Source organism: Macaca thibetana, chromosome 6, assembly GCF_024542745.1.
Source record: "Macaca thibetana thibetana isolate TM-01 chromosome 6, ASM2454274v1, whole genome shotgun sequence".
Classification (NCBI taxonomy): Eukaryota; Metazoa; Chordata; class Mammalia; order Primates; family Cercopithecidae; genus Macaca; species Macaca thibetana.
This window is the reverse complement of record NC_065583.1, coordinates 101554579-101563628: the sequence shown is the minus strand read 5'-3', so window position 1 is coordinate 101563628 and position 9050 is coordinate 101554579.

Below are 9050 nucleotides of genomic sequence, written 5' to 3'. Positions count from 1 at the left end.
GCTGGCGATGTCAATCTGTAAGACTTCCAAATACAGGCAACATTTGAAGCCCAGGAATGGAAAAGACAAGCAAGGAAGAGTGTGTAGAGTGAGCAAAGTGTGAATACAGGGCCAAGGACTGACCATGAGAGTTCTGAAAGCCAAGTAGAGAAGGAGGGGCCAACTACTGGTTTATGTGCAGTGCTGTTATACACATGCATTAGATAAGTGGAAATAGAAACATCTGGTATAATTTGAATATAAGGAATATTAAAACAAAGGACATCCTTGTATTTCTATTTTAATGGAGCTTAAAACTCTAATTCTCTGTTTAGCCCTGTTACATTGATTTTGTGACTTCTCCTATTCCTCATTGAAATCTCTAATCCAAAGATTTAAAAGAAAGTCTGGAGAATTTGGAGATTTGAGTAGTGTCATGGCTGGATCTTCAATGGCGAAGACAGAAGGTGGGGCATAAACTAGAACCAGGTGATGAAATGTCTTATAAACTGTCATAGAGTTTGAACTTGATAGCAATAAAGATCCATTCAAAGTGTTAAGCAACAGTGAAGCATGATTATTTTGTATTTGAGAAAGATCTCTGTTGAACAAGGTAGAAAATGCACTGAAAAGGAGCAAATCCAGAAGCTGAGGGGCCAGTGGTGCATCTGTAACAGTAACCCAGGAAAGAAAAGGCAAGACAAAGGCAAAGAAAAGACAAACCAGGACTGTGGGGGAGGCCAGTGGTTCCAATTCGAGTAATGACCACAGCAAGAAGCAGATAGGACGAGGCGACTGACTAGTTAGAGAAAGTAAGAGAGAGGATGATGCCATAGCCTCTGCTTTTGTTCAGACTATTCTGTGCCTTTAAAATCTTATGCTCCATGCAGCACCCTCAATGTCTTCTGTAGGGATAACCCTTTAATTTTCAAATATGTTCTCATCCTGTCTCCTGGTGAATGCACGCAGTCATTAATTAGCTCAAGTGGAAAATAAAGATGCAGACTTACTTCATATGCACTCTAGGTCCCAGGCCTGGGTAGAAAAAAAAAAATCTATGACCTAAACCACAGAAGCTAAAATCCTCCAGAAAGAAGAAAATACCCCAGTGATTGACTTGGTCTCCACATCATGTGGCTTCACTAGGTATGGAAATATAAATATGCTAGACCTTATTTATCAAAATAATTTAGTTCATCATTGTGAGAGAAAGCCCATGTTTCAAACAGCAATCTTTTTGTAATAAATAAGAAGTCCCTCGACAAACCCTGTTAAACCCCATGTGGATTTCTGTTAATGGGGAAGTTTTCCCAATGACCTAGCTTAACACTGCTGCTGCACATTAATTTGCTTTCCAGCTATACATAAATAAATAAGTGGCTGCCTCCTTGATGTGAGCTCGAGGACCCAGGGGAAGGCATTTTTTCCTCTAGATATCTTCCCCAGACTTTTTATGCTGTTTATAATTATCATATTCATCATTTTTTTCTTCTCCCTCTTCCCAATTTCTTTCTACCTCGTCTCTCTTGAACTTATTCCTATCAGACTTATGCCCCCACCATTCCATTAAAACTGCTTGTCAAGGTCACCAATGACCTCCATTTTGCTGAATCCAATGGTCAGGCGTCAGTCTCATTTAACATGATCCATCAACTGCATTCAGTGCAGCAAATTGCTACCTCTTCCTTGACACACATTCTTCATTTGGCATCAAGAATAACACATTATTTCCATTTTTTCCTATCTCATTGGGCTTAGCCTTCCTTGCTGGTGTTCTCCATGGTCTCTTAGTGTTCAGAATACCCCAGGGCTCAGTTCCTAGTCCTCTTCTCTGTAACTGAAACCCTTGATGGTCTCATCCAGTCTCGTGGTATTAAATAACACCTTTACCCTGACCACTCTTCAGTTGGTACCTCCTGGTCTCTAGCCTTACTCAGCATCTCTACTTGGATGTCCAATAGACATCTCAAACTCAATGTGTCAAAAGTGGAACTCCTCATCTCCCTTCAAAAACGGTTCTGCTCGTAGCCTTCCTTATCTCAGTTGATGGCAAGTTGATTAAGCCAGTGCTCATGCCGAAAATCTTGAAGTCATCTTTCTGTCTTTCTCTCACAATCCACATCTAATCTTGTTGATAGTGTCTGCAAGGTACACCCAGAATCCATTCTCTTCCTACCTTTCCACTGCAACCATCCTGATCCACCATCTCTTGGCTCAAAGTCACTGCAATATACTCCCAGCTTCTCTTCCTGCTTATATGCCCTTGTCTAGTGCCAGCACCATAGCTCAAGCAATCCTTCTTAAAAAGTAATCAATGGCATCACTTCTTTACTCAAAAACTGCAGTGACACAGAGTAAAAGCCAAAGCCTTACAAATGCCTTCAAGCTCCTACCTGGTCTGCTCCCTCCCCTGAATTTCAACCTCATCTCATGCTCTCCCCTGCCCACTCTGCTCCTGACCACTGGCCTCCTTGCTGTTTCTCAGACATGCCAGACAAGCTCTCCCTGTGCCCTCTGCCTTGAATGCTGTTGGATACTACAGGCCAGCCCCACACTTCTTTCGTGCCTTTGTTCAAATGCCATCTTCCCAATGCCATCTATCCTGCCATATTTCATACTATCACTTGTCCCAGCCCCAATGGTCCCAGCCTCCTTGCCCTGCTTTACTTTTTTCTTTTTCCATGGTACATATCACTTCCTACTATGTGATGCAATCTGCTTATTTATTAGGTTCACTATCAACTGTCATCCCTGCTGGACTGTAAGTGCCACAAAGGCAGAGGTCTTTGTTTTGTTCACTGATGTATCCTAGAACAATGCCTGGAACATAGGAGGCACCCAGTAAATGCTTATTGAATTAATGGATACGTCGTTTTAGGTTTCAATCACAGGGGGCTCCTACTATAAGGCAAATATTACTGGGCAGGTGATACATTCAGCTTCAGGCTTCCAATCTGAGCCATTGACATCTCTTACAAGCTTGAGCGAACTACAAGTGAGATGTCTTTGATCCATTTCCTTTCTAGCTCACTTCTTCAACACATTTTTCATCCCAGTGCTCTGGTCCTCTCCTCAGGATGGGGAATAGACACAGTCAATAGTATCTGCTCAGGGTTTATCCTCCCTAGAGTAATTTGGTCCTCTTTCTCCTTATCCCCATGGAATCCTCACTGTGATCCAATTTCTCAAGGCCTTAAGACTAAAAAAATGAGAACTAGTGGCTCCATTTAAAAAAGTATTGCAGATTGTAAATTAAGCCAATGCTGCTGTTGAACCAGATTTAGCTCATTGACCTCTAGAGGAAATACAAACGATCGCCAGAACTTTATAGCAAGACAGAAGGATACGGTATAGTGGGAAACCCAAGCAAAGGGCTGGGTTGGGAGCTGTACGTTCCTAGAGGCTAACGTGAATGTCCCAGAGGAGCGAGGAAGAGAGGCATGACTGGAAGGGACAGATCATGGGGCACACATCTTATTTTTGCCTATGGACAACTGGGCTGACTCACCAAAGGTTTTGCGAGTCCCCCATCGTGCTGCAGGCACCTAGAATAGCCGGGTGGAGGCTTCTCCAAGAATTCTAATACCCATGGAATCAGAAATGCCCACGCAGATACGTGGCGAGTGATATCTCCCACTGGAGCTCTTCTGGAGACCCTGGGCCACTTCCACAATGCTTTCTACACTGAGAACACTCTACAACATTAGGATCAACTAGAGGCAGGTTGAGTTTTTATTTCACTAAGTACCCAAGCTCTTGTGCATAATTAATCCTCAAAAAACTCTAATTCCTTTCACAGCACTGAATTAACCTTGGTCCAAAAGAAATCAACATGATAAATACTAGGCACACAGTGGGCATTTGACATCCTTCTTCCTATGTCTCTCATTTTCCTCTAGTACCCGCCCTCCCAACCTCCTTTGAGATGACTGTTTTCCATATTTGTCTCTTTCATGGCATATCTGTATTTCTTCATATCTGGCCCCAGATGTCAGATTGGCTTGCATTACTCCAGGCTGAATCATTTGATTTCCTGTCCATGTTCCTAACCTTTCCAGATCCTCTTGTATCATTTCTCAGTCACTCCCGCTGTTTACAATACCTCTCAATTTAAAGCCATCTGCAAATCTCATTAACAAACCACTGACTCCTTCTCCCTCACGATCGTAGGACATGTTGAATGAAACAAGACCTGACAGCAATCCTCTCCTCTCCATTTGAGGCATCACTTCTCTGGGTTACTTTAACTTATTATCATTTTTTATATTGTATTATTATTACACATGTACTCCCAGTCTAGGCAAATCTAATATGTGAAAATCAGTATTCATCATTTTTTGAAATTCAGTTATTCACAGGCTGGGCATGGTGGCTCATGCCTGTAATCCCAGAACTTTGGGAGGTCGAGAAGAGTGGATCATTTGAGGCCAGGAGTTCCAGGCCAGCCTGGCCAACATGGTGAAACCCCATCTTTACTAAAAATACAAATGTAGCCAGGTGTGGTGGCACACGCCTGTGGTCCCAGCTACTTGGGAGGCTGAGGCATGAGAATCGTTTGAACCCAGGCGGTGGAGGTTACAGTGAGCCGAGATCTTGCCACTGTACTCTAGCCTGGGTGACAGAGCAAGACCCTGTCTCAAAAAAAAAAAAAAAAAAAGTTATTCACCTTACAAAAACTTATTAATCTCTTTACTAGTGACCTGTCCTAGTATACTTAAAATATTTTGCTTACAAAGTAATAATTACTCAACTTTTCAAGGCTGGTTACAGCCTTGAATATAGGTATTTAATACCCTTTAGCTACATCTGTCTGTAAGAAATTTTTCCTAGCAGAGTTTTTGAATAAGTTTCAAATTCTTCCATATCAATATTAGTAAGCATCTGAGGAGCACACCAGTTTTCTCACACAAGATTCATTGGATCTTGGCTTCAACTTTTCTCACCCCTTTTCCTGATATACTCAAAATATTTCCAAATCTCACTATTCTTCCTTCCTTAAAATTTTTTGTGTCCCTTCTATGTGCCAAGCACTGTGCTTACTGCTGGGGTACAATAAAGAAAAGAGTCTCCATCCTCTGGAGCTGTTAATCTAAGAAAAAACATGAAGGGAAATAGTACTTTTGAGTACCTGCCATATTCTGAACCTGCAATGTGTATAATCCCTTTTAGACCCCACAGAAACCCCACCTGATAGCTGAGAAAACAGGAATTCAGATAATTAATTTGCCTGTGATGCGAATACAAATAGACAATTTACAGAAGAAATACAAATGGACGATAGATATATGGAAAAAATACTCAACCATACTAGCTATTAAGTAACTGCTTTATTACATAAATAAAATGCTACTTTTTTACCTATCAAGGTGGTAAAGAGAAAAATAATACTCTATGCTGGTGGGGTTGCAGTAATACAGGCTCTCCTGCATAGGGCTGCAGGGAACATAAAGGAGCATAATCCTCCTGCGAAACCCTATAATAATATGTAACAAGGACCATTATAAGAACTCACCTTAATGTCTATCGCAAGGGAAAGAAATAAACGATGTTACATCCATCCAGTGAAATTGTAGACAGTCACTAAAAATCATATAGAATATGTAATGACCTAGAAAGATTTACCAAATATTAAATAAAAAGGCATATTATAGAATAGTAGATATTATTGGATGACAATATATACAGGATTGTGTGTGTGTGAGCGTGGAGAAAATAAAAGACTGCAAGAATGGATAATATGTTAACAGGGGTTATTCATAAAAGATGGGACGGAGTTCTTTCTATTGGTTGTCTTCTACATTTCAATAATTTAAAAAATCCAAACATAAAAATGTTCATACATTCAGATCTAGTTATGCAACTGTATTGCAATAAACAGTAATGCAGACTAAGAGTCAAGCAACTTGCTCAGGACCACCCATCTGGTATATTACATTAAGTCTTGCTTTCTAAGTCTGAAATCCATTGTCTTTCTACAACCTACTCATTCAGCTCCATAACCCCAATTATAGCCTAACTAGAGTAATCCCTTGATGGCCTTTCTAGTTTCTAGGCTTTTTTGTCATGAGATTAATTTCTCCTACCAAAATAGTTTGCTGTTCTAAAATCTTTACACTGGCACTTTTTCTGCATTAAGCAACCCTTTCTTTTTTCAAAGCCTGCTTACTGGCAGGTCATTCCGATTTTCATCATCTGCTTTTGTTCTGTGAAACCTGATGAGGGCTTACGAGGTCTTCAGCATCTCTCAACAGCAAACATTGGTATTTGGGTTTGAATAATTCTTTGTTGAGCAGGGCTTTGTTAGCCCCTGGCCAGCTTAAATGCCTTCAGGGCTTCACTGTGACAACAGAACTGCCACCATACATTTCCAAACACATCCCAAGGGTGGGCAATTGAGAACCACCCTATGATCGGCCACAGCTAACCCTCTGATCTCATCTGTCTCTACTCCCTGGCTCTCAGGCTCCATTCCAGCCACCCTGGGCTCCTTGCTGCCCTTCTCATAAGCCCACAAAGGCAGGGATTTGGTGGTGGGGAGTGCGGTGGAGGGGTGTTCCTTTCATCTGCACAACCAGTTCCTGTATTCAATTCCCTCTCTTTTAAGCGCTTGATTGTTTTTTGATCCCTTTTAAATTTGATTCAGCTTCCCCAACTGTAAATGAACTAACCAATGAAACTAATCACTGATTCCACATGTTCCCAAGCTGTGCACCTCTACCGCAGGATCTCAGGGTCTTCCAAGGTCTGAACTGAAAACTGTGTCTGCATTTCCTTTTGCCTTCTATGTTTTGGGAAGGTATCTCTAAACTATCTGGGACAGAAGAGAAAAACTACATGGATGCAAATCAGTCGTACTGCATTTAAATTATGTGCATCTCTCTTATATTTTTAGCTCCTTGAGGGCAGTCATTGTAACCTTCTCTTTATATTCTTCCCAAATAAATGAGTGCCTGGAAATCACAGGTACTCAAGATCTCCACAGCAGCCTCCTCCCTGAGAAGTTAGGTGGTTGGAATGTAATTATTTAGACACGTGGGCATCTCCAGGCTTCCACACAGCAGTCATTACTGAGTGATGGATGTCAATCTTAGCATAAACGTGATTTGCAAGGCTCCAAAACCAGAGATTGGATTAAATTTGCTTAAATTTCCATTAGGCTGTGTGTGCGTGTTCCTTATTTTTACTTCCTTTTTGGTCTTTTTCCTCTTAATTTCTACATCTGCTATATACACTCCCCACTCCCCAACATTTTCTAAACTATTTGAGCAGTAGTCAACCCTGTGAATTGGATGTCATGTGCAATACAAAATGTAAATCATGTTCATTAGATGAAAAACGCAATTTCCCCCTCATGGAGAAAACTGGGACAACACGTATCAGAAGGGGCACAATATGACAGTCTTCAAACAAGTCAGTGTGCTTCCTGCATTTAAAACTGAAATCTGTTTGGTCTTAATTGTGATATTTGCAAAGTGTCATGCAAATCTTCTACACCAAAAGATTTCTTAGCTTCTTCAAAATGTGACTTCGAGAGCCGACTACCTTCTCCAAACTAGGATCTGGGGAACCAATCCTAATTGTATTTATACATGTTAAAGTTCCCGTTCTTTCCACTCACTCAAGACGCAGGATAAATAAAATAACTTCTCTTCTACTTGGAAAAGCACAAGTTTTGGAGCCTTGAGTTGGCTGCACTGGAAATTAGAAAGATCTTTGATGATGCACAGCTGTCTTCATTTCTTAGTCACAGATGTCTAAAGCATTCCAGGAGGCTGACTCATATACCTGGAGAGAGGGACCACGGTTTCTCCTTCTTTCTCCTAAAGTCCTTGTCTGGTCAAGAAGAGACCAGTTACTCCTTTGTTCTACAGCTAGGAACTTAACTACAGGATGATCTTGAGTAAGACAAAACCTGACGTTTCTTCACCACCATTTCCTTTTTGTTCCCTTACATTTGTCTCAAACATAATTTGCAGCACTTAGTGATCTTTCTGCTATGGAGGCTCACTGAAGACAAGACCCCAACATGGTAAAACGCAAGAGTTTTCCCACCAATCGCTGCTATATGCAGCAAAGGAAAGAGAGCACCTTGTGTTGTAGCCTACCATCCACTGAAGGAGATCAGTATGGACATCCAGGAGTTTCTGAGCTCCCCAGATAGTCTCAGACGAAAGTCAAGCCTCTGAGATGAGCAATTAAGAACAAAATTTCTGAAGCTCTTTGTCATATGGTTCCCAGCTTTGTGACTCTAAGTAGTGTCTCTCCGCAAAAGAATTCCATTATTCCACAACAGCAACTCCTCTTTTGTTCTTTTGTAGCAAGCAAGTGATCACTACTCAGCACCTCAATCCACCCAAGGGCTTTCACCTGGAACCCAAAGTGCATAAGTAATTAAGATTTGTGTTCTTTGGGGAAAGGAGTATTGACAAAGATGTAGGTGGCTTCTCATGTGAGAAAAGTACTTACATACCTGCATAGCTGTACTTGGAAGGTCTATGCATTTTACTATAGGTAAATTACACCTCAATTTTTAAAAATTCTACTAGTGAAGACACCCATTCTCTCAGGGAACTTGCCCTATTTAACTTACAGCTATAAATAACAGGGTTCTCTATAAGCATATACTTTGTCCCATAAACACAAAGCAGTAAAAAAACCTGAATGTCTTCCCTCCAACTAAAATTAGATTATTTTTCTCAGTTAAATCTTCCATTCAATTACAATGGACTATCCCTGTACTGTCTGGGTGAGCAAAAGGTATAATTTACAAGAAACTGACAGAGCTGAAGGGATGACAGAACTATAACCCTGCAAAGTTGCGTGAGCATCTGAGGTCCTACACAAACCGGTGGCCTAGAGAACAGACCTCTAACCTCCCTTAGCCCGGAGTGGCAAGAGCACAAGTGGTCTCAATGCATAACAGAAAGAATGGACATTTTTTGGCCAGGCACGGTGGCTCACGCCTGTAATCCCAGCACTTTGGGAGACCGAGACAAGTGGATCACCTGGGGTCAGGAGTTCAAGACCAGCCTGGCCAACATGGTGAAACACCTAAAAAAAAAAAATTATGG